Source organism: Lepidochelys kempii, chromosome 8 (genome assembly GCF_965140265.1).
Source record: "Lepidochelys kempii isolate rLepKem1 chromosome 8, rLepKem1.hap2, whole genome shotgun sequence".
NCBI lineage: Eukaryota > Metazoa > Chordata > Testudines > Cheloniidae > Lepidochelys > Lepidochelys kempii.
This window is the reverse complement of record NC_133263.1, coordinates 87,686,770-87,712,923: the sequence shown is the minus strand read 5'-3', so window position 1 is coordinate 87,712,923 and position 26,154 is coordinate 87,686,770. Positions and strand designations below refer to the sequence as shown.

Sequence of the window (26,154 nt, the reverse complement as noted above, 5' to 3'; positions counted from 1 at the left end):
TTGTAAGATAGAAAGGCTGGGGATGTTTTGGCAACTGCCAAGGGGTTTGGTACCCTGGAACTGGCTTTTCATTGTTCAGTCATGAGGCTGAGGTGGCCATGGAGTGGGCTGAGTACATGATGCGAAAGGATACTGACAAAGTGATGGGCCCAGTATAACGTAGGTAGATAATTGGGAAGTGGCAGTGCCTGGCAGCCGGTGCTTAGCACACATGTAGGTCTGACCTTAAGTGAGATGTAAGCTTGGAGAGCAATTTTTTTTCAGCTGCAGAGAATTATGTACAGCTTTATTTGATGGTATACCATCAAATATAGTCTGTTATAACACACTTAGATAAAGGATCCAGCCCCACCTGTGACTCATTCAGATCTACTCTCCAGGTGGGGAAAATTATGGTACAGGACAGGTACATCATGTGGTTAAATCAGTCCAGGCCTCAAGATATCCACCCTGGAAGCTTCTCTTTTTAAGGGGAAGACAGCTGACCACTCCCAGTGGAGGGGGAAGGGACTGAGTTAAAAGGAGCCAGCTTAGAGAAGCTGAGTGATGGCTGCAGTTGGCTTGAATTACCCACACAGACTTCAGATGGAGGGCTGTGGGGTACTTGACTTGAGGAGGTGAAACATATCTGATTTAGTAGCCTGGGAAGGAGGCCTGTGGGACTCCTGATCCAAGGAGGGGAATATTGAAGAGACCCCAGAGGAGGGCTGTAAGATCCCTGAATCGGGGGAGGAAAGGTTGGACTTGAGGGGTGAAGGAGTAATTTGATTTGGTGTAAGAGATTTAGTAAATGAGACCTCTCACAGGGGAATTTTAGTATGAAGTATTTTGGCTTGGAACTGACATCTTACAAGAGCCCCCAGAGAAAGCTGAGGGCAGTGCACTTGCAAGGCCGCGTTGTGGCATAAGGAAATGTCCTGATAATGGCTCCCTGCCACATGCTGTTTTTATAGCTATGGCATACATTGTTTAGGCCTTATTACTATAATGAACTCCATGCAGGCAGTCAACTACACAGAGCCCCTTTATAGGCACAGGTGGATTGCCCACCTTACTGAGATTTTAAAATATTCGGGATTGCTCACCTTACTGAGATTTTAAAATACAGCCTCTTCTGTGGCTGTATAGTGCCTAGCACAACGGTGTCCTGATCTGTGTCTGGGGGTCCTACACACTGCTACAATACAAATAAAGAATTAATAACCTGAAGCTCCTTGCAGTATTGGGGCACGTTTTTCAAACTGCCTAAAATCAAGTGTAGTTCTTTTCTGTAAGTACAAAAATATGTGAGGTTTTGTTTGGTTTTGGTTGATGGTATTCTGAAGATATGTGGACACTGAATATATTAAATGGGATGTTGGAATCTGTGTTCACTGGAAAATGTCTTGGAAATGGCATACACCCTTACAGTGGCACAAGATATTCAGAATTTTTAAGATCTGTAAAGTCCAAGGAAGATAATCACTGCAAATGCTTTGGAAGGTGATGCTTACTGCTGGGAATGAATATGCTTCATTGATCTCTATGTGAGCCCTCATTGATTCAAAGGTGAGAAATGACTTCTCTTACAGAATGCCATTTGCGCCAATGCACAGAGATCTGATGGATAAATCTGAGCTTTAGATTTCAGCAAGTTTACTGTTAAGGCTGGCTAGCTATCGTGTCAGAAAAATGGAAAGACAAGGTTTTGTCCTGACAAAAACAAAAGTTCCTATCGTTTTTTTTAAAGGAAGTCATAGAACATACTGTTTTAATTAATATTATGTCTTTTACCATGGAAAATTATAAGGAAAAGTCCTGCTCTGGCTGGGGGAAAATTACAAAAATCATAAATACTGTGACAAAGTTCCTCCTCTGCCTTAGTGGGTCCTGCATTTTTTGGCGGATTTGCTCACCTCAGAGGTTCACGGCAGCCCTCAGTTTGGCCTCTTCTGCTAGAGGCTCAAACCTGCCGTTCACTCAGCTAACCCCATCACTGGCCGGCATGGGGAGAAATAGAGAACAATCTCTGCACTCTCTGTTGTCTCACCTAGTGGGTTGGGGACAGGCCAGATCCCTTTCCAAATTAGACCTTCTCTTCTGGTGTTGCTAACAGACCAGGTCAACTCCTCCTGTGTCCGATCAGGAGTTGGGGGGAACCTGGGCCCGCCCTCTACACTGGGTTCCAGCCTAGGGCCCTGTGGATACAGGAGACGTAGACAGCAGATATCAGCTGCGTGACAGCTGCAGCTACAACTCCCTGGGCTACTTCCCCATAGCCTCCCCCCACCTCCTTCTTTATCCTCACTGTAGGATCTTCCTCCTGAAGCCTAATCACGCTTGTAGTCCTCAGTCCTCCAACAGCACGCTTTCTCACTCCCTGCTCCTTGCATGCCCTCCACTAACTGATGGGAGGTCCTTTTTAAGCCAGGTATCCCGATTAGTCTGTCTGCCATAATTGATTCTAGCCCCGTGGACCCCCCCCCTTCCACTGTGAGACGGCTGCACAATTTGCAGCCATTTCGTTTCCAGACCATGCCGAGGAAACGTCTATACACACTCATGCTCCACACCCTTCACGTACTCACCCTGGCGTCCCACCCCGGCACAAAGTGGTGGGACCTCCTGCCACCTCTGGGGGGCGAGGAGCCCTGGTGGGCCAGCCTATATTCCACCCTGGTCCCAAGGCCTGCCGGGGATATCTGTTGGCGGCTCCTTCACGGGGCCATGAGCACGGGCGTATACTTGGCGTGGTTCACCCCCATCCTGGACACCTGTCCTTCTGTGGCATGAGGGAGACCCTGGTGCACGTTTACCTGGAGTGCGCCAGGTTGCAGCCCCTATTCCGGCTCCTCTTAGACATCCTGTTACATTTTTGGTTGCACTTTTTCCCTCACCTTCTTATCTATGCACTTCCTATCTGTGGCCCCACAAAGTCACGGGACCTCCTGGTCAGCCTCTTTCTAGCCCTGGCTAAAATGGCCGTCTATAAAACCAGGGAGAGGAGGTTGGACAATGGGGTCTCCTATGACTGTGGGGCCTATTTCCAATCCTCCGCCCACTCATGCATCCGGGCAGAGCTCCTCTGAGCGGCGTCCACTGACTCCCTTGACGCCTTCGAGGAGCATTGCGCACTGTCCAGGGTTCTCTGCTCGGTGTCCCCATCAGGTTCCCTTTGTTTGACCCTTTGACCGCACTCCTGTCCCTGTTATTTCATTAGTTGTCCCCCGGAATCATTTGGTTTCCAGGTCCTGTGGATCCTACCGTTAGGCTGGGGGGGCGTCCTTTAGCAGTGGGTGGACTTTTGCCTGCCCACTTCCTGGATCCCAATAGGATAACTGATATTAGTATGTTCTTAATTGGCTTCAGGTGCCTTAATTAGCTTGCCTGTCTTAATTGGTTCTAGCAGGTTCCTGATTACTCTAGTGCAGCCCCTGCTCTGGCACTCAGGGAACAGAAAACTATTCATCCAGTGTCCAGTATATTTGCCTTCTACTAGACTCCTGTACCCCACTGGTCTGGGTCTGTCACAATATATAGAAACATATGAAAAGTCACGAGTCACATTATTTTAAGGAGAATATCCTTTATTTTCAATTAAATGGCTTAAAAATCAGTGTATAAGATTTAGGGAACAGCTCAAAACCATTTAAAAAACTCCTTACTCCACTTCACTGGATAGCAGTCCTTCACAGTGATGGCAGTCCTGTGCTGCATGAGGACAGCTTTGCACAATTTCTCTTAAACAGCTTAACCAACTACAAGATTTCTCTTAAGCCAGCATAACCAACTCCCAGCATAGGTAGATACACCAATGGTTCTACTAGGGCAGCCCCATGTCCCTTGAGTATCCACTTATATATGAAAGGCTGTGGCCAGGCAAATGGGGTATGGTGCAGGTGTCCTTCCTTGATCTCTGTTACCTGTAGTTCCCTTGGGTTGCTCTAAGACTGATGCAGGTTGGTCCATGATCAGCAGAGTAAAAGAGTCTCAAAGCCACCTTTGCATATGTTTCATTTCTGAGCTGTGCTAAATACTTCTCTGATATGGCTTGGGATTTTCACCCTTCTGCATTCAGCTAAATGTGCAAAAACCCATGGAAGAGCCCTACTTAGTAGTAAGTTGGTCAGGTGGCAAAGGCCATAGTGTTTTTTTGTAGAAACCCACCAAATTCATGATTTGTCACATGCACCACAGCTGTGACAAATACACAGCCTTATTCATGGCCCATCAGTGTTAAATATTTTTTGGGGGAAGCAGAAATATACACTGTCATTTTGTCAGAGCACCAGCCAGAACTGGTCAAAGTATCACTTATCTGGAGAAGGACTGCTGTACTTGTCAAATTTTTCAATGCTTTTTTCCTTTACTTGACCAACTCTACAGATCATTGAATAATATTCAGCAAATAATTCATTCAACAGTTGTCTCCATCAATGGCTGAGTAAATTGTTTGTGAAGAAACATTTTCATTAATTGAACGGCTTTACAAAGCACCTAATCTGGCTGGGAGGCAAACTGAATCCTTAACCGGCCTAACCTGGGAAATGGAATAACCTGACCGTCAGGAGCAGGTAAAATACCGCGCAATCAAGGAAAAATGTCAGAATATTAGAGTGCCAGCTACAGCAGCACTCTAGTCTAGCCAACTAGCCGTGGGCTTCTAAACTTCAGTGTGCACAAGTGTAAAGATCTGGCTAATAAGGAACAGTCTCAGAACAATCCTGTGATTTTCACAGGGGAGGCATCGTTAGTCAGACATGGAATTGTTTGTTCTGAGTGAAATGTATGCCTCCCAGTAGAGCAGTAACATTTGCAGGGGAGAGGAAAAATCTTGCTGTTTCCCCACCACTATTGTTATGCACTGCACTTGTTATATAACGTTTAAAAAAAGCCCGTGTATAGAAATCCCACATGAAACATGGGATTCTGTACAAGAAACATCTGCCTTGACCGTCAAAAGTAGATGCAAGTGGACCATACCAAGGCCACCAATTTGATGGCTCTCCTATTCTAACCACAGAGTGATACCGTGACTAATGAATAACTCAAGATTACCATTAAGTCACTGAGCATAATTATTTGTACCAATTTTCAATGCAGGAGATATTAAAGGCATATTGAAGGGCTTGCTTTTCATTTTTACTAATCAAGAGAAAAAAAGTCATTTAAACTTATGGTTGATTTCTGCCTGAGAGTTTGTCCTTTTTACCAAGAGGCTAGTGGTTCAATTACCTCAATAGCTGTTTTAGCAACTTTTTGAGATTACTCAACTAAGGGACATATCAATTCCCATTATAGAATAATGGTTCTTCATGGTTAACTCCTAAATTCTCAGCAAATGCATCACCACACCTCTATGTTTTTAATTAAAATTTCTTTCAGGTTCATAGCATTGACTAATTCCACTTAACAGAAAAGGTCAGATGCCTTCCAGATGGAGGCTGAAATCTAAATCTCCATTTAAATTAATGGGTGTTATGTCATTGATTTCAATGGGGCCAGTATTTCACCCAGATTAGAGGAAACTACAGCTGGTCACTGATTTAGGATCAATTGTAAAACATCTGCTAGGAAGCTTTGATACTGAGGAATGGTAATGATGGGCTGTGGACTAAGTAATTATTCAACTTATCCATACCACTGTATAGTTACACTTCATAACACAGTGATTGTAATTTATAATAGTAACTGTAGTTACACTGCATTTTCAGATGCCATGGACAATGCAGTACACTGATGGTTTTTATATTGTAATGATACTTGTAGCTAGAATGTTAACTACATGACAATTACTTAATATCCTTTTCATTTAGTAATTAATACATTTTGAAATCTTTACCTAGTACAACATCCTATGATGGGAAGGTTAACTATGGGGGTTGCCACAGTATTCTTGTCAGCAAGTTAAAGAAGTATGGGCTGGATGAATGCACTATAAGGTGGGTAGAAAGTTGGCTAGATTGTCGGGCTCAACGGGTAGTGATCAATGGCTCCATGTCTAGTTGGCAGCCGGTGTCAAGTGGAGTGCCCCAGGGATCGGTCCTGGGGCCGGTTTTGTTCAATATCTTCATAAATGATCTGGAGGACGGTGTGGATTGCACTCTCAGCAAATTTGCAGATGATACTAAACTAGGAGGAGTGGTAGATACGCTGGAGGGCAGGGATAGGATACAGCGGGACCTAGACAAATTGGAGGATTGGGCCAAAAGAAATCTGATGAGGTTCAATAAGGATAAGTGCAGAGTCCTGCACTTAGGACGGAAGAACCCAAGGCACCGCTACGGACTAGGGACCGAATGACTAGGCAGCAGTTCTGCGGAAAAGGACCTAGGGGTGACAGTGGACGAGAAGCTGGATATGAGTCAGCAGTGTGCCCTTGTTGCCAAGAAGGCCAATGGTATTTTGGGATGTATAAGTAGGGGCATAGCGAGCAGATCAAGGGACGTGATCGTCCCCCTCTATTCGACATTGCTGAGGCCTCATCTGGAGTACTGTGTCCAGTTTTGGGCCCCACACTACAAGAAGGATGTGGATAAATTGGAGAGAGTCCAGCGAAGGGCAACAAAAATTATTAGGGATCTGGAACACATGACTTATGAGGAGAGGCTGAGGGAACTGGGATTGTTTAGTCTGCAGAAGAGAAGAAAGAGGGGGCATTTGATAGCTGCTTTCAACTACCTGAGAGGTGGTTCCAGAGAGGATGGTTCTAGACTATTCTCAGTGGTAGAAGAGGACAGGACAAGGAGTAATGGTCTCAAGTTGCAGTGGGGGAGGTTTAGGTTGGATATTAGGAAAAACTTTTTCACTAGGAGGGTGGTGAAACACTGGAATGCGTTACCTAGGGAGGTGGTAGAATCTCCTTCCTTAGAAGTTTTGAAGGTCAGGCTTGACAAAGCCCTGGCTGGGATGATTTAATTGGGGATTAGTCCTGCTTTGAGCAGGGGGTTGGACTAGATGACCTCCTGAGGTCCCTTCCAACCCTGATATTCTATGATTCTAATTGTAACTATTCTATTATTTCAGTCATTGTATTAAAATGGGTGCTAAAATACTTCTCTGAAGTGGCTAATGCTTTTAGCACCATACAATCCTTATTATATGGTTCAATACCTTACCTTTTTTTTCATATTGTATCTGTATCATTTGACTAAAGTCCTCTTCTGACCCCTTCTTTCCCTCCCCCCACCAGTTTTCTCTAGTTAAGTGGCAGGACTTTTCTGGGAAAGAGGTATTTGAGGGGGAGAGAGACTCTATTCCTGCATCTGCATTCCTATGGTTACTCCAAAACACATTTCTAGTAGAGTCCACATGATGTATGGCATTGAGTGAATCAGCAACCCCTCACATACTCTGGCCTGCGCTGTGTGGCCTTGGGAAAGCCACTTAACTGCTACAAGCCTCCGTGTTCCCATCTGAAAAATGAGAATGATGGATTACTTCACAGGTATGTTGTGCTAACTAATATTGCACAATGCTTTTAAGATGTAAAATGCTTTAAAAGAACTAAGAATCATCACTAGGGGAGCAGAAGGAGCTTAGGCATGTCAGAATTTGGCATGTGTCATTAGTTTCCTGTTGGCTCCATAATTTAGGGCAGCAACTTGAATCCCAAATAAACTTATTGTTCCTGGATGCTTTAATCAAAGAGGGATGTGCTGTCTAGCTATATAAATTAATGATGCATCTTTGTATTCTTGGGATGTATAGAAGAACCTGCTGTGTTCAAAGACTTCAATATATGGGGCCAACGCTGAGTCAGATTCACTTGATCTGAGGATAACAGTCCAATAGTCTATGAAGAAATTTCAATTTTTATAGGGGATGGAAAGATCCATCAACAGTGTTTAATTCTCCATTAAATGTATTTGTACAGTATAAGATGCTGCTCAAATTATGTATCTGACAGCAAACTTCAGTGGAACTTGGTGAATTTTCACTGATGGATCTTCTACTTCAAGATAATTTCTTTCATAAATATAAGAACACAAAAGAAAAGATTACATCTTACCTTCCACTGAGTTTGATATAGTCATTTGGCTTTTCCCACTTGGTGACTGCTGCAGAAAAAACAGCTATATCATTATGACAGAGCTTGGTAGCTAGGAATGTCCAACCAGGCAATGGTTCCTAGGAGCCCCTTGTTATAATTCTGCTGCCTAACTGATAGGTCATTTGAGAGTGATTATCCCTGCCTCTGATGAAGCCCTCCCCTGATACTGCCAAATCATCCCTGCCAAAAATGACTTTTGCCCCTGGGGCTCATGCGTCTGAAGAGCACACTTCTTTAGCTTTGGAATACCTCACTGTGCACTCTGTTACGCATCCTGCTTCAGTGGGTGTTCTTCAGAAGAGGTCACCATCTAAAGGAGTTACTGCTTGAACTCAATTGGTGTGGCAGCTCATACTTTTTAGCACTGGAGATCACAGTTTCAGTTCTTGTTGCTGACCAATGAAGACACTTGTTTCACAAGCTTCAGGTTGCTTTTAAAATCTTCAAGGAGGGAATTCCCATACCTCCCTGCCAGGTCTCAACCTGCCCAATCCTTATTTCAAATTATACCAGTTGAAGGCTGTGTTGTATTAACATATTCAAAGTAAATTCAGTAACAAAGTATAAACATTTCCAAAATGGAACAAGTTTTTTGTCTTTGAGCTAATGCTTCCCATTTAGCTGTTTAAATGTCGAGGACTTTTTTTTTTTCTTTTTTCAACTCATCAGATGAGGCCAAGGTCTTTCATGCATGTCACAAAGGATGAACTGTTTGATTCATCAAAGGGCATGTGATGAACTAGCCTTTACTTTTTCTTGTTTGGCTTTTTTTCCTATTTGACAGGATAGTAACATTACAAGAGATCTACAGATTATTCAGGCCATTGAGCAATCCATACTAAAAAGAGGCTTCTGTTTTTGCAGACAAGGTCTGTATCTAATTACCTGATTATGGCTGACAATGAAGTAATTAGACATTTATAAATGCATGTGCATCTTCATTTATTTGCTGTGTGTAAGAAATTAGAACAACAAAATGGAAACCAAGTTGAGCCCCTTACCCAGAATCTGATTCTAAAGGCCAGATCTTCAGCTCCAATTCCATTAATTTAAATGGAGCTACACCAGTTTACACCAGCAGAGGTTCTAGTTATAAGTTGTTGTTTTGTTTGTTTTTAAAGGTTACTATAGGACGTTAGACAGCATATGGAATCTTTTTGCTGCTCTATTTTGGTTAGAGGTCATCTTGACTTGTAGCAGCCATGTAACCTGGAAATTCATTTAACATTTGGGTATTTTTTGTATAGAATTGTATTCTTTGTATCTGAGATTTTGAAGCAACTTCTAATATCACTGACTGCTTCCTCCCCTCCCCCCCCCACACTTGTTCTAACAGGTCTATCAATTCTCAAGTGACTTTTTCCTCTGAAAAGTCTTAGCTAATTGAAAATGTCAGCTATTATATTTGATGGTACTTTCTTCGTCATTCTAATGCTTGCTCTTTCAGCAGTATTTCTGGAAAGGAACTTTATCACAGATCTAGCCATAAAGTGATGCTAAGCTGGTTTAAATCAATGTTTAATTCAGTGGAACTACCCCAACTAACAGCAGCTAGGATCTGGTCCAATATCTAGATATGTTAAATATCTGATGGGAGACAAGTCATTTTTCTCCTTGTTGAATGGACATTAATGCATCAAAATTCTGTTTGACAGTTGTTTGGGTATATATTTTGCATCCTTATCAGTGAGACCCTGGTGTACAAATAGTGAATAGCGTGAAATTTAAAAAAACTTTAAGGCAGGAAAGTTACTACTTCAGTGATGCTGGTGGTCACTTCAGTAAAACCAATGAAGGGAATAGGCACTTTGCATCTCATTATGAAATGAACATTTGGTGTCCATTACACAACCACGTACTTTCAGTAATAGAACTCTAGCACCTCTAAATTGACAGGCATTTTAAATAACATCACAGCAAACATCATGGAAACAAACGTACATCATGGAAAAACCGTCAGTCCTTTAACCATTTATTGAGGAAAGATCCTTAACACTAAATGGAAGGAAGGGTTCAAAAGTTCTTTTCTCCTAGGCATGTAGAGTTTGGAGACCCATAGATACATAGGCTGACGACTGATATTGTCATTTTTAAATTATAGTTGAGTTGAGTGCCTTTTGCTTTTGATTAATTGCAACGTATCATTAGGAAAAAATTAATGAACTAAAGTATTGTAATAAAAAAATCTGAAATGTTCATTTTATGTTAAACTTTGGAAAGAGGCTGCAATTCTGGATAGCACAGAGAAAAAAATAAATCAAAGTTAATGCACGGAAAACTTTCAGGCCCGATTCATCCTTTGTTCAACCCCCTTGAAGTCAAATATGTCTGTAAAGGTAGTGTCCTTTCTGCACTATTATTTAAACTGCAGCATAACAGTGAATACATTGTTTTAGTGTAATGATAAACTCTAAGGATTTATGGGAGTGGACAGAATTCTTCCTCAGAAGCAACGGAATGTGACAATTCCACCTCATGCTCTTTCATTGTCCCATGGATTCCCCTCAGCAGGGTTTGGACACCTTATGTGGGGAAGGGACAGAGAAAATGTAGGTGTGGAAAGAACAGCCATGTTGTAGCTGATTCTTCTCTACCCCAAATATATATGAAAATAAGTCAGCAATAATTTCTACCGGTTATATATTCACTCTAATGGGGAATTTTGTTCATCAATTTATTATTAAAATTGGTTTATATAATACAATAGAAAATTCTTTGGGGCATTCGTTTTGAGAATTCAAATTGACAATTATGGAAGATTTTATGTAAAAGTTGAAACATTAAAAGTGCTGATAATAGTGCTACTTTTGTGAGATGATGGGCAACAAAATAGCTGATGAAATTCAATCATAGAATCATAGAACTGGAAGGGACCTTGAGAGGTAATCTAGTCCTGTCCCCTGCACGTGTGGCAGGATTAAGTATTACCTAGACTAGTGGCTCTCCACCTTTCCATACTACTGTGCCCCTTTCAGGAGTCCGATTTGTCTTGTGTATCCCCAAGTTTCACCTCACTTACACTACTTGCTTACAAAATCAGACATAAAAATACAGAAGTATCACAGCACACTGTTAATGATAAATTGCTTACTTTCTCATTTTTACCATATGATAAAATAAATTAACTGAAATATAACTATTGCACTTACATGTCTGTGTATAGTATATAGAGCAGTATAAAACAGTCATTGTCTATATTAAATTTTAGTTTGTATTAACTTCAGTACTGCTTTTTATGTAGCCTGTTTGTAAAACTAGGCAAATATCTAGATGAGCTGATGTACCCCCAAAAGACTTCTATGTACCCCCAGGGGTACACATACCCCTGGTTGTTGCAGTCCAAATACAAGACAGAACAAGGCTTTAAGCAAGCAAGCAGGCTGGTCTGCCTTGTCAGCTTTCCAACCTCTCTTTTATTCTTTCTCTCCTCCTGTGCATTACATACACCAACAGATAAAAGGAAAACACTGGCTTTGTTTAATATTCTTCTTTACCAATTTCTATCTACCGCATTCCTTGCTCTCGGGCCTTGAGCCCAGTCCTGGGAGGCTTCCCACGGTTCATGTCACCTGGGCGAGTTTCTAAGGTTCATGCCCTTGAGAGGAGCCGTGTGTGCACTGCTCCTACACAACACTCAGGGTGTGCCCTGAATGTTGTCAAGTGCATGAACCCTGCATGAATCCTTCATCCCCTCCTTTTTTGTTTATTTGTGCTCGGCCATCTCATGGTAGCCATCAATTTGCTTTTGCAAGCCATTAACTCCCAGACAGACAAGGTCATAACTTGTGGAGCCTGCCAGCGCGGGTCTTGACAAAGCCTTAACAAAAAGGAAATACATTGCACACAGCAACAGCAAAAAATAAGCCCAAAAAGGTAAAGTGTAATTGGCCAGGCCCCAATTAGCCATGCTAGAATACTGGGAAGAGAGGTTTGCGTAAGCAGCGAGCATCGTCTCATTCCCTATTTCCTCAGGGTGATGACATACTGGAATAAGGCACGTACCTAACAATTCTTCAGCTGCTACAAAATCAAATAAACAAAAGTGGGTAACATTTGCTATTGAAGCCAATCTTTCCCATAGGTTATGTGTCATTCGGGCCCGTAACGGAGGAGGCGCTCCTGAGTCAACCCCTACAGGAAATAGCAGGCACATAAGGCACACAATCAATACAGAATTAGCAGTGATTTGGGCGAGAATGACCACAAACAGAGTCTCAGGAGTCTCTGGCTGTTGGTTTGCTGCCAGTCTTCGTTGAGCCGAGGCAACCAATGCTTTCACTGCTCCCCATGTCACGGGCTGGCTTGGGACACTACGTCTCCTCCGTCTCCGTACCGCCATTGTCGACCTGGGAAGCACCGCGTTCTCCTCCAAGGTCAGCTGAAACTCCGGTATGGGGTTTGACAGCCCCTGGTGCCACGCCATGCTGTTTCAGTGCCGGTCGCACACACCGGGCCAGAACCCACAACGGTCCTGCAGGGAGAGACACAGCAGCATATCCCCGCCCCCAAGTAATTAAAGGTACTGGGCCCAACCATTGCGGATCGGGCAGCTGATGGTAATAGACACGCGGTCTTTCCAGTACCTCAGATTTGTGAAAATGCCGATCCGTGGGGGTCTGCTGATCTGTATTCAGTGTTAAATTATTTAAAGTAAACAAAAGGACACGCAATTGTTGCTGAATGTCTCCTAAGGTTCGGAGACGCAGCTCCCCTTGTTTTAATTATTTGTCAAGCAAGGTTTTTAGCATGTGATTTGCACGTTCAACAATAGCTTGGCCTGTGGAATTATAAGGGATCCCGTGTTTGAGACGGACGTCCCATTGGGCACAAAAGGTGGAGAGGGCTGTGGAGCAATAGGCTGGGGCATTATCCATTTTTATCTGGCTCGGGCGACCCATAACAGCAAAACAGGCTAGCAAATGGTGAATAACTTTGGGAGTGGCTTCCCCACGCTGTGGGTCCCCCAGAGGAATCCCGAATAGGTATCAATGGAAACATGTAAAAATAAATAGGGGCGGAATTGTGGCACATGAGTGACATCCATTTGCCACAGCTGATTCGCTGCGGTACCTCTGGGGTTAACGGCATAAGAAAAGGTACGGGCAGCAGCGGCACAGTGGGGGCAGGAACGAACAATAGAAAGTGCATAATCAGCAGGAATGTGAAACTGTTGGGCCAAAACAGAGGCAGACTGATGAAAAAAGGAATGGCTTTCGATGGGGTCAGAAAAAAGGGAATTTACCTGACCACGTAACACGTGATCAGCATGCGCATTGCTCTCAGTAAGTAGCTCAGGCAGAGGGGTAAGACTGCGAATATGAGCAACAAAATAAGGGAAAGTACGAGTGGTGAGAAGATACTGTAAGGACAAAAACAGGCGGAGGAGGTCCGCATCAATCTGAGGGGTTGTGAGGGCAAGGGGTAAATAATCAATTACCTGATAAACATAATGCGTGTCCACAATCAAATTAAAGGGACAATCAGCAAAAAATTGAAAGGCCAAAATAACAGCAGCTAGTTCCAAGGACTAGTGGAGCTCTCCAAGCGCTGTGCATGCAAATGTTGTTGTACAAGTGAATGAAGCGCTTTCAGCTTTTCTAGGGGGAGGGGCCACTGGTCAATCCATACGGGCTCTAAGGATTGCCATACTAATGGTAATGCGGAGGGCAAGGTGGGTGGGGAAGGGTTTTGGGCCATTATATATTAATATCGAGGGTAGTGTCCAGCTTTACAAGTAAGTCACGGCCCCAAATATTGAGGTGGACAGGGAGCACAAAAGGGCGGATCGTAGCAAGGGCACGGCCTCCTGGTTTAGAGACCATGACCCAAGACAAGCTTTGGCACCCAGGTTTGCTACCCCTGATCCCCCACAACTCTTTAGAAGGAACTGTTGGCCAACTGACCGGCCACTCCTGATCGTGAATCACCGTAACGTCAGCTCCAGGGTCCACCAGCCCTGTAAAAGGAACATTATTTAAAAGAAGTGTTAACTGAGGTTTCGAGGGGTGGAGCAACATTGTTACAGCAACAAATTGAGAGGACGTGTCGTGAGGCAGCGACTGAGACAGCGTCGATCCAAAGCCGCGTCCGCCCCGGGCTTGATCCTCTGCGGCTGGCACCTGATAGGGGACTAAAATCAATTGTGCAATTGACCGTCCACACGGGAGTGACTGCGGAAGATGGGTCCACACCTGAACCTTAATTAACGCCGGTGTAATTGGCGTCAATGACCCCTGGGATGACAAAAAAACCCTGTCATCCCAGCGAGGGAGAACCAGACCCACAAATCCGGCAGGGAGAGGTCCCGTCACCTGTGTAGGTATGGCGCAAACCTCCCCCTGGCAACTGAAAATCAGCGTCCTCCTGCATAATCAAATCAAGCCCTGCACTTCCGGCAGTCGCTGCCCTCATGGAGTCTATGGATTTTAAGGCAGAGGAACAGTTGTCTGAGTGAGGAACACCCCCGTTTGGCCTTGGGTTCGGCGGGGACCCGTCGTGCGGTTTCCCGACCCGCTACGACACTGATTAGCCCAGTGATAGCCCTTCCGACACTTGGGGCACTTCTTTGAGGGGCGGGTGCCGTCGATGAGCGGCACTCCCGGTGAAAGTGACCCTCCTTACCACAGCGATAACAACACTTCCCCTGCTTCCCGCTTTTCCGCAGGGCGGCGGCCAGAACCCCAGCTTTATGTGCTTGAGTTCCGATGTTTTGGCACGCCCACAGCATGTCCGACAGCTCTAGAACGCCAGCGGCTTGTGCCGCCTGGAGAGCACGGCGGCAATCCTCGTTCGCATTTTCAACCGCCATTTTTAACAGAATCTCCTGAGCTGCCGCAGGGTTATCCACCTGTCGGAGGATAGCCTCCTGCAATCTGTTGGTAAAATCCATAAAGGACTCTGATGCACCCTGACAGATACCGGCAAAGCTTTTGGTAGGCTTGCCTGAATCCGGGACCTTCCGGAAAGCATGCTGGGCGCAGGCAGAAATAATGGGGAAGACAGCCTGCTGGAGTTGAGACTGCATCAGAACGGTAGCAAACGGGCCCTCCCCTGCTAACTGCTCATAAGTGACACCTTGCGCTATATATACCTGGGCTTGGCGTTCCACCATCTGCCGATACTCACTAAGCCAAATAACATACTGACTGGGCGTCAGCATCATGCGCAACAGCGCCTTCCAATCTTCAGGGACCAGGGTGTACCCAGTACCTAGCCCTTCAAGGAGACCACGTATATACGTGCTAGTGAGGCCGAACTCGCGAATCGCTTTCTTTACCTCTCTGATCACCGAGTAAGGCAAACTGACCCAGTTTGCAAGCTGGTTGCCCTGGCCATCATCCTGCCAGGTCACCAGGCAAACTGAGACCAGATCAGCTAATTCCTCTGCTGTAAGATCTGGGCGAGTCTTCGCTGCGTGAACCATTTGTTGCACCAGCGAAAGCCCCTGAGCAGACGTGGATGACCCCCTGGGGGGCCCCGGAGCATGGGGCCCCACGGGGGGACGGTGACCACTCACCGGCTCCAGAGGAGAAGACAAACGAGGCGGTAGTAATTGTGGCACTGGGGGCGAAGCAGGGGGAGGGATGGCTGCAGGAGCGGACGGGGGTGGCGAGATCGGCAGGCCCTCTATTGGCGCGAGGGAGGACCTTTGTATCGCATCGCAGCAGAGGTGCCAGGCATGTAAAGCCTGTACGGGCGCCCAAGGCTCTTTGTGCAATGTCTGGCCCAACCGCTCCCAGTCCGCTAGCTTAAGGGTTCCGGCTTCAGGGTACCACAGGTCATTGGGCACTCACCTCCTGTAGCAGGAGAGTGAGTTCTCGAGTGGGGCAGTCATGCTGAGCCTTACGCAGCAAATATTGTAGCTCACTGCGGTGTTGCACTTGCAAAGCAGAGAGGGAGCTTCCCATACTTACCACAACGAAAAATACTCACCGGGATCCGCGAAGCGGATGAGTGACGCGTCTGAAACCCTTGCCGGGCGAGGTGAGTGCTGAGGGCCCCATGTTTGGGAGCCAGTTGTTGCGGTCCAAATACAAGACAGAACAAGGCTTTAAGCAAGCAAGCAGGCTGGTCTGCCTTGTCAGCTTTCCACCCTCTCTTTTATTCTCTCTCTCCTCCTGCGCATTACATACTCTAACAGATAAAAGGAAAACACTGGCTTTGTTTAATATTCTTATTTACCAATTTCTATCTACTGCATTCCTTGCTCTCGGGCCTTGAGCCCAGTCCTGGGAGGCTTCCCACGGTTCATGTCATCTGGGCGAGTTTCTAAAGTTCATGCCCTTGAGAGGAGTCGTGTGTGCACTGCTCCTACACAACACTCAGGGTGTGCCCTGAATGTTCCCAAGCGCATGAACCCTGCATGAATCCTTCACCTGGTTGAGAACCACTGATCTAGACCGTCCCCGATGGGTGTTTGACAATGTTACGTGCTGCAAAGTAATGCACACTGGGAAAAATAATCCCACCTATACATACAAAATGCTTGGGTCTAAATTAGCTGTTATCACTCAAGTTGTTGTGGGTAGTTCTCTCTGTGTGCAGCAGCAGTCAAAAAAGCTGACAATGTTAGGAACAGTTAGGAAAGATATAGATAATAAAACAGAAAATACTGCTATATAAATCCATGGTGCTTCCACACCCTGAACACTGCAGTTTTGTTCATCCCATCTCAAAATATATATTAGAATTGGAAAATGTACAGAAAAGACAACAGAATGATTAGTGGTATGGAACAGCTTCCATATGAAAGAGGTTAAAGACTGGGACTGTTCAGCTTAGAAGAGAAACTTGTAAGGGGGAGAGGGGGGATATGATAAAGGCCAATAAAATCAAAATGGTGTGGAGAAAGCAAATAGGGAAGTGTTATTTACCCCTTCACTTAACACAAGGACTAGTGGTCACCTGAAGAAATTAATAGGCAGTCGGTTTAAAACAAACAAAGAAGTACTTCATGCAACAGTTAACCTGTGGAACTCATTGCTATGAGATATTGTGAAGGCCAAATGTATAACTGAGTTCAAAAAAGGATTGGATAAATGCATGGAGGATAGCTGTGGCTTTACCCAGTGTACAATCTGGACTGAACAGCTGTGTCCCCGCAATTCTCCAAACTGAGGTGCATTTTACGCTGCTTTTCTATGAGAGCTACCACTCTTATTCTGCTCAAACACAGCCTACAGCATATAAATTACTCCTGGTTATATTGTATGAGTTCTATAGCCAGCCACCCTTAGATTACACTGCAGAGCAACACCAGCAAATTCCTAGTCCCAGACTTTCCTCTAGAAATGTATGTCTTGTACTGCCAAGTGCTCTCCTGGAGAAGCTCATAAAAAGTCCATTTTATTAATAGAAAATTATATGCACAAGTCCAGTTATCCCAAATGAATTTCCCAAAAATTTCAATCCAAACACACTGGTTTAGATAAAAAAAGTTTATTAAGTACAAAAGATAGATTTTTAAGTGATTACGAGGAATGAGACATAAATTGGGATTAGTTACAAGAAAACAGAAGTAAAAAGCAATACCTAACTTTACAAGCTAAGCAAATTCAAAGCAAAGGTCTCTCTTACCATGTGTTTCAGCAGTCTTACTGGCTGAATCTCCTTCAGTCAGGATCATTCCCTCAGTCCAATGCTGTTTCTTTTGTTCAAGTGTTGTGGATGCTGTGGATAGGGAGAAAGAAAGAAATAATTTGAGGCATCTGCTCTGCCTTCTTATAGCTCTTTGTCTTATTTGAGAATCATTTCCACCGGAAGTTCAGGAAACAGTCTGTGTGAATGGGAACCCCCAACTGTTCCTTTTTCAAGATGTAGATTTTTCAGCCACATCCTCTTTCCTGCCAAAGAATGGCCACTTAACACCTGGCTGAGGCATCAGCTAGCCTTTTGTGCCTTGGGAACTGGTTCATGGCTGCTCCCCCAGACTTGGAACATGTCTTTAATAGCACACAGTAGAATCTTATAAATTTACATACAATGTTGTCACACATATTTTACCAGGACAACAATGATCAGTAAGTTATGCGTTTTCAAATGATACCTTATGAGGCATATTTTGTACAAGCTTTATCATAGTTCTATAAAACAGGTGAACATAAGGGTCCAGACTGTCACAAGGTCTATCAATGGCTATTAGCCAAAATGGTTAGGTATGCAACCCCATGCTCTGGGCATCCCTAACCCTCCAATTTCCAGAATCTGGGACCAGATGACAGAGGATAGATTACTCAAAATCGCCCTGTTCTCTTCAGTCCTTCTAAATCATTTGGCACTGGCCACTGCCGGAAGACAGGACACTGGGACAGAGGTGGACTATTGGTCTGACCCAGTATGTTCTTATGCAAGATTGTTGAAAAAGCAGTCAATTACCAGCTTCTGCTCCCTTCATCTTAGTTTGTGGGATGAGAGGATGACTTTGCTTCCCCTGGTTGTTTTGCACAGACTGGGAGATAGACTTGTGGGGACCACGCACTACAGGTTATGTTTTATTTTATGACTAATCGTCTGCACACATACCACTTTTTTTGTAATCACAGTATAATTTATTTCATGTTACTAATGAAAGTCTGTACAAGCTTACATTGCAGCTTTTAGGTCTGAAATTGAGTGACTAATTGAGTGACTCAATTTCAGACCTAAAAGTGGCAATACTACAATAAAAAAAACTTCAAAAACAGACTCCAATGAGAAACTGCAGAATTGGCATTAATTTGCAACACCATTAAATTAGGCTTGAATAAAGACTGGGAGTGGATGGGTCATTACACAAAGTAAAAACTATTTCCCCGTGCTAATTTTTTTCCACTACTGTTACTCACACCTTCTTGTCAACTGTTTGAAATGGACCATCCTGATCACTACAAAAGGTTTTTTTTTAACTCCTGCTGATAATAGCCCACTTTAATTGATTGGTCTCATTACAGTTGGTATGGCAACACCCATTTTTTCATGTTCTCTGAGTGTATATATCTTCCTACTGTATTTTCCACTGCATGCATCCGATGAAGTGGGTTTTAGCCCACGAAAGCTTATGCCCAAATAAATTTGTTAGTTTGTAAGGTGCCACAAGTACTCCTCTTTTTTTTTTTTTTTTTGCTGATACAGATTAACACGGCTACCACTCTATAGCTAAGTTGAGTCATGCTTTGCTCATTAGCCTCTTGATCTTGCTATCCATACTTCAGGCAGTTGTCTTGCAATAGTCATATGCATGTTGACCTGTTTTGCAGAATGGAATCTGAAACTTCTTTTCTCCTTTTACTCTGGTTCTGCTGTTATTCTCGGTGACACTTGAAATACATTTTAAAATTACTGAAGTGGTCTCAGGTCACCATACAGGTGCACAAATTAGCTTTATTTTAAGTGACTGTCAATAGAAATACCAGAAGTCAAGTATTGGGGAGATAAGTATTGGTGTCATGATAAGAGCAAAGTATATAATTTCCATTGTACTTTGTTACAGCTGTTCTATATCAGCGCAAACAAAGCAGTCTTGTGCACTTAATGCAACAAATTAATCACCTGCTAGTTTAGATAATATATCAAGTACCTGAATTAAATGAGCTACTTAGAAAATGAAGGCATTGTGTGTTGATGCAGGATATTTAGCCACACTTCTGCTATTATATAGCTGACATTGGAAGTGAAGGGTATTCAGTATTTGTGCTGTGGAAATCTTTTGTATTCTAGTACATTCTTTCATTCTGTGAAGATGCTGTAGCACTAAATGTACATGTATAAAATCAGTAGCTCCAGGATATGGAGAATGTAACCACAAAGGTATACTTTCTAACATTCAGTTCTTGCTGTATCATAGAATCATAAAGATTAGGGTTGGAAGAGACCTCAGGAGGTCATCTAGTCCAACCCCTGCTCAAAGCAGGACCAACCCCAACTAAATCATCCCAGCCAGGGCTTTGTCAAGCCGGGCCTTAAAAACCTCTAAGGATGGAGATTCCATCACCTCCCTAGGTAACCCATTGCAGTGCTTCACCACCGTCCTAGTGAAATAGTGTTTCCTAATATCCAACCTAGATCTCCCCCACTGCAACTGAGACCATTGCTCCTTATTCTGTCATCTGCCACCGCTGAGAACAGCCAAGCTCCATCCTCTTTTGAACCCCACTTCAGGTAGTTGAGGGCTGCTATCAAATCCCCCCTCACTCTTCCCTTCTACAGATTAAACAAACCCAGTTCCCTCAGCCTCTCCTCATAAGTCATGTGCCCCTGCCCCCTGACAATTTTTGTTGCCCTCCGCTGGACTCCCTCCAATTTGTCCACATCCTTTCTGTAGTGGAGGGCCCAAAACTGGACGCAGTACCCCAGATCTGGCCTCACCAGTACCAGTGCCAAATAGAGGGGAATAATCACTTCCCTCGATCTGCTGGCAATGCTCCTACTAATGCAGCCCAATATGCCGTTAGCCTTCTTGGCAACAAGGGCACACTGTTGACTCATATCCAGCTTCTGGTCCACTGTAATCCCCAGGTCCTTTTCTGCAGAACTACTGCTTAGCCAGTCGGTCCCCAGCCTGTAACGGTGCATGGGATTCTTCCGTCCTAAGTGCAAGACTCTGCACTTGTCCTTGTTGAACCTCATCAGATTTCTTTTGGCCCAATCCTCCAATTTCTCTAGGTTACTCTGGATCCTATCTACCTCTCCCCACAGCTTAGTGTCATCCTCAAACTTGCTGAGCGTGCAATCCATCCCAATATCCAGATCATTAATGAAGATGTTGAACAAAACCGGCCCCAGGACCGACTCCTGGGGCACTCCACTTGATACAGGCTGCCAACTGGATATCAAGCCATTGATCACTTCCCTTTGAACCTGACGATCTAGCCAGCTTTCTATCCACCCTACAGTCCATTCATCCAATCCAAACTTTTTTTAACTTGCTGACAAGAATACTGTGGGAGACAGTATCAAAAGTTTTGCTAAAGTCAAGATATATCATCCACCACTTTCCCCATATCCACAGAGCCAGTTCTCTCATCTTAGAAGGCAATCAGGTTAGTCAGGCATGACTTGCCCTTAGTGAATCCATGCTGACTGTTCCTGATCACCTTCCTCTCCTCCAGTGCTTCAGAATGGGTTCCTTGAGGACCTGTGCAATGATTTTTCCAGGGACTGAGGTGAGGCTAACAGGTCTGTAGTTCTCTGGATTCTCCCCATCAGGGAAAGGGAAAATATTGTAAAAATAAAGTACTTGATTCTTTACAGGCTTAGTGCCTGATCCAAGCCTATTGAGCTCAATTAAAAAAAAGATTTTCATTGAGTTTAGAGGGCTTTGAATTAGGCCCTTTGTTTAGTCTAGTCACCTGAGACATGAGTGATTATTAATATGCACACTTAAAAATAAACTAGTGTTTCATAACATATTGTAATTTGAGTATGATGCTAAACTTTGCTCTCCAATTTTTAGCCCATACATCTGTTAAAGCAAGCTCTCCTCTGCAAACTATAATGAGGGATATATCCCTCATCCTTCATGCCAAACCTCTGTAACCAGCATCTGACTGTGCTCTCTGCGTCTGTTATGATTCTTATCTTTGTATATTCTGTACTTGCCAGCCTAGTGCGCAGGGCTTTGAACTAGGTTCAGAGGGGGCAGTTAGAGGCAGGTGATAAAAGCTGAAGAAAATCTAAGATGTAAAGGAATTCAGGACAGCTGGCAGTTTCTCAAGGAGACAATATTAAAGGTCTTCTATTGCAATGCAAAGGAAGTATAGGAAGAATAGTAAGAGGCCAATATGGCTCAATCGTGCACTCTAATGAACTGAAAATCAAAAAAGGAATCCTATAAAAAGTGGAGAAACAAATTGCTAAGGAGGAGTACAGAAGAATAGCACAAGCATATAGGAAAAAAATCAGAAAGGCTAAGGCACAAAATGAGTTACACCTAGCAAGGGACATAGAAGGCAATAAGAAGAGGTTCTTTAAATACATTAGGAGCAAGAGAAAGATGAAGGAAAGTGTAGGTCTTCTACTTAGCAGGGAAGAAGAGCTATTAACTGATGACATCAAGGAGGCTGAGGGATGTAACACTTATTTTGTTCTGTCTTCACTAAAAAGGTTAATGGTGGCCAGATAATTTTCACAATTAATATTAACAAAAAGGGAAGGAATTGCAAACCAAAATAAGGGGGAAAAAACAGGTTATAGAATATCTAGATAAGATAGACGTATTCAAGTAGTATAGCCTGATATTCATCCTTGGGTATTTACTTCAGTTAGTTCTTTAATCTTGGAACCATTAGCAATTAAGGCTTTTGATAGTCTCACATGACATTCTCCTAAGCAAAGTAGGGAAATGTAGTCAAGATGAAATTACTATAAGGTGAGTGCACAACTAACGGAAGGGCTGTACTCAAAGAATAGTTACCAATGGTTCGCTATCATAACCTCCCAGTTTATCTAGAGGGGTTCTGCACAGGTCAGTCCTAGGTCCTGATACTGGTACTAGTCAATATTTTCATTAATGATTTTGATAATTTAGTGGAGAATATGCTTATAAATTTGCTGATGACACTAAGCTGAGAGGGGTTGCAAGGATTTTGGAGGATAGGATTACAATTCAAAACAAACTTGGCATTGGAGAACGGATCTGAAATCAACAAGATGCATTTCCATAAAGACAAGTGCAAAGTACTACATTTATGAAGAAAAAATTGAATGAACAGCTATTAAATGGGGAATGACTTGATATGTGGTAGTACTGCTAAAAAGGATCTGTGGGTTATAGTGGATCACAAATTGAATGAGTCGTCAGTGTGATGCAGTTACAAAAGTGGCTAATGTCATTCTGGGGTGTACTAACAGTACTGTTGTATATAAGACACAGGAGGTAATTGTTCTGTTCGGCACTGGTGAGGCCTCAGGTGGATTACCGGGTCTAATTCTGAGTACCACATTTTAGGAAAGATGTGGACATGCTGGAGAGAGTCCAGAGGACAGCAACAAAAATGATAAAAAGCTTAGAAAACCTGACCTATGAGGCAAGGTAAAGAAACTGGGCATGTTTAGTTTTGAGAAAAGAAGACAGGGACCTGATAAGTCTTCAAATATGTGAAGAGGTGTTATAAAGAGGACAGTGATCAATTGTTCTCCATGTCCACTGAAGGTAGGAAAAAGAAGTAATGGGTTTAATCTGCAGCAAGAGAGATTTAGATTAGCTATTAAGAAAAACTTTCTGACTAAAAGGGTAGGTAAGCTCAAAAATAGTTTTCCAAGGAAAGTTGTGGAATCCCCATAACTGGAGGTTTTAAAAACAGGTTGGACAAACACCGTCAGGGGTGGTCTAGATTTACTTGATCCTGCTTCAGTACAGATGGCTGGACTTAATGACTTCTCAGGGTCCCTGTCAGCCCTACATTTCTGTGATTCTGTGATATTTAGTAAATTGGCAGTAATATGATTCACAAAGCCACAAATGCTTTATGATAACAGCAGTAGTTACTACACCTTGAATACTTAAACACAATATGGCTGATTATGGAAACATTAACTTCAGGACGTGTTGCACGTTACCAGTTCCTGACAGTAAAAATACTTACTTCTGATTTTTTCCTTGCTTTTTAAAATAAATTAGTCATGGAAATTGTTGTCTTGCAATTAGTGTCGTTAACATGTGAAAACACATCATTAGAATGTGCAATTTTGACACTTAACCAATGTAATTATGGTGTGAAATAATGTATCTTATAATTTGCTATATTAGAAGATACAAAATATAATAGATCTGCTTGGTTAAAACCTGGATATCTTATCCAGTTTTTAATATACACTTGTTTAAAATTGCAGTAGCAAGGCAGCTAGCTACACGACTGATTATAACAGGTTCTGAGAATTCAATCTCTTGATCTGTGGCATGGGAAGTAGTATTCCTCCCTTAATACTGCCTGTGAATTTTGTTGTTAATAAGAAGTGGATGTAATGGACTTGGAAGAAAGTCCTACCATATCTTCTTAGGTGAAAGTAGATGACAGACCTCAGCTAACCCTTCTCTACGCTCAGGGGCAAGCACTGGTGCAACTACACCAATTAATGGTTATCAGTTCCTGAATTAGGGCTATTTGTGACTAAAGACAAAACCTAGGCACTGGCTCTCTCATGCTCTATGCACTCTCAGATCCAGTTACTGATACCTTCCGTGCAGCACCAAGAGTGCTTGGTTGCATGAAAAAGTAATTTTTGGACCATATTAAGGAAACAGAATGAAAACAAATTTACGGTGAGGTGAAGGCTGCTTGTATTTTTTCCTCCATTTTGGATCAATTTATTTACTTCCTCCCCCTGGATGATTTGTAAGCCTTTACATTTATTAACATTGATTCTTCCACTGTTCTACCCTCTCCAGGGTTCTGTCCTCTTCTATCTTTGGTGTACCTCCAGTTCTGGTGTGAATATGGGTTGAATTTACATCAAAGACACTGTTGGCAAAAAAATAGCCATGAAGCAGCTGCACAACCTATGGAGAGAGGCTTGCCTTCTTTGAGAAGAGTGGTCAAAATTACCTGTGAGAAAACAAACCTGGACTAAGCTACAACTAGTAGGAAACGTCACTTTAGTGATATATACTATTATAATGTGCCAGTCCAATTCCATTGCCCCTTTACAAGTGATTTCCTGTGGCTCACAGTTTAAGAGCCAATAATGTGTGGACAGAATTAGATGTCCAAGTTGTTTCACTTGAAAAAAGCCAAATGTATTGTCTCTGAAATTTAGTATTAAAAGTGTACTATCCTGTGTGATTTTTGTTGTTGCCCAGTTTAATTTTTAAGCAGTTTTTACAGGTAACCTATCTAGGTTATTAAGAAAATGCCAGCAATTTTTGGCCAGAGGAATAATGGTATAATATAGTATTCTGTAATAAAAATGTTCTCAATTTGCATTGAATTTTTAAAAGGGCTTTGTATAGAATGTTCAACAGACCATGCACTGTACTTCTTGAAGACCATACAGTGTGTAATGCTATAATATATGTAAATCCTCCTTCCTGAGCTACCTTTAAGGAGGTTCACCTTGAGTACAAAATGTTAATGAACAGATAAACAGCATACTACTGTGCATGCTAGACTCAGTGTTCAGGATTTTTTTTGCTCTTCACAGCAAGGAGCAAGCCACAGTAACCTCTCTAATGATTAGCATAATCATAAAGACCTTGTTTAAAATTTCACTTTGAATAAGTGTACTGGACTCTTTTTCCCCTTTGAAGACATTGCCTAAAAAGTTCTGTCCTATATGTCATTATAAATTGTTCCTGATCTAAATTTGTTTGAAAATAAACGACAGTCTTATGTACTAAGAGTAGGGGCATTGAGAGTTTAACAATTGAATCAGTAAACATGCATATGCTATTAGAATGCTCCACATTGTGTTTCTTCTCAGCGCACCTTTCTAACCAAATGGTATTGAAGAGTTCACTGTTGGGGTGCAGATAAAAATTATGCTTCTTGGAATAAAATTCACCTGGTCTGTGAAGCATTCCAGTTACAATGGCCACCTTGTCCACTGAATTACACCCACTTGTGCCTTTGCATTGTGAACCCCCCTTTTTATGTTAATGTTTTTTCCTTTTGTTTCTTGTATCAATTACAGAAGCTCAGATACTCTTATAGTACTGTCAGAGTGATGCAAATCTGGAGAATTGATTTCACATGTAGACACAATTGGGCTGCAAACTGACTTTCTTCACTTCACATATACTGTAAATTAAGTGAGAATGTTGAAAGCTCTATTCCAAATAATAAAAGCTAAATCTCTCATCTTGATGAGCTGCCTAAAATACCAATCTATAGACCAGTGGTTATATTTTTGTTTCTTCACCTTGATAACCATACGTGAAGGCTGAGATAGTGTCACAATTATGGAGGATTCCCGAATGCATTATTCTGCTGATACTCAATTCCTGAATTCCCAAGCAGAAAAGGCTAATGGATAAATTTTAATCTTGAATACAATAGTGATACAGGAAAGCATCCTGTGATGGAATGTATACCCCCTGCTGGCAGAGTTCACTGGAGCTAGAGAGCAATTTAGTGCAGTCTGTTGCACCTGGAGGGCAAGCCAGGCCCAATTTAGGTTGAGGCCCAGCTGGGAGGAGCCGAGTGATTAAT

At 42.9% G+C, this 26,154-nt stretch overlaps 1 long non-coding RNA gene across 1 annotated transcript in view; it reads left to right on the top strand.

Moving 5' to 3' along the window:
• The window catches only part of LOC140916581 (uncharacterized), a 109,100-nt gene extending 84,223 nt beyond the window's left edge, over positions 1-24,877 (top strand). The window contains exon 3 of the long non-coding RNA XR_012160558.1: positions 24,396-24,877. This is a non-coding gene — a long non-coding RNA (uncharacterized lncRNA). The remainder of the gene's footprint in view (positions 1-24,395) is intronic.
• Positions 24,878-26,154: the final 1,277 nt, after the last annotated feature.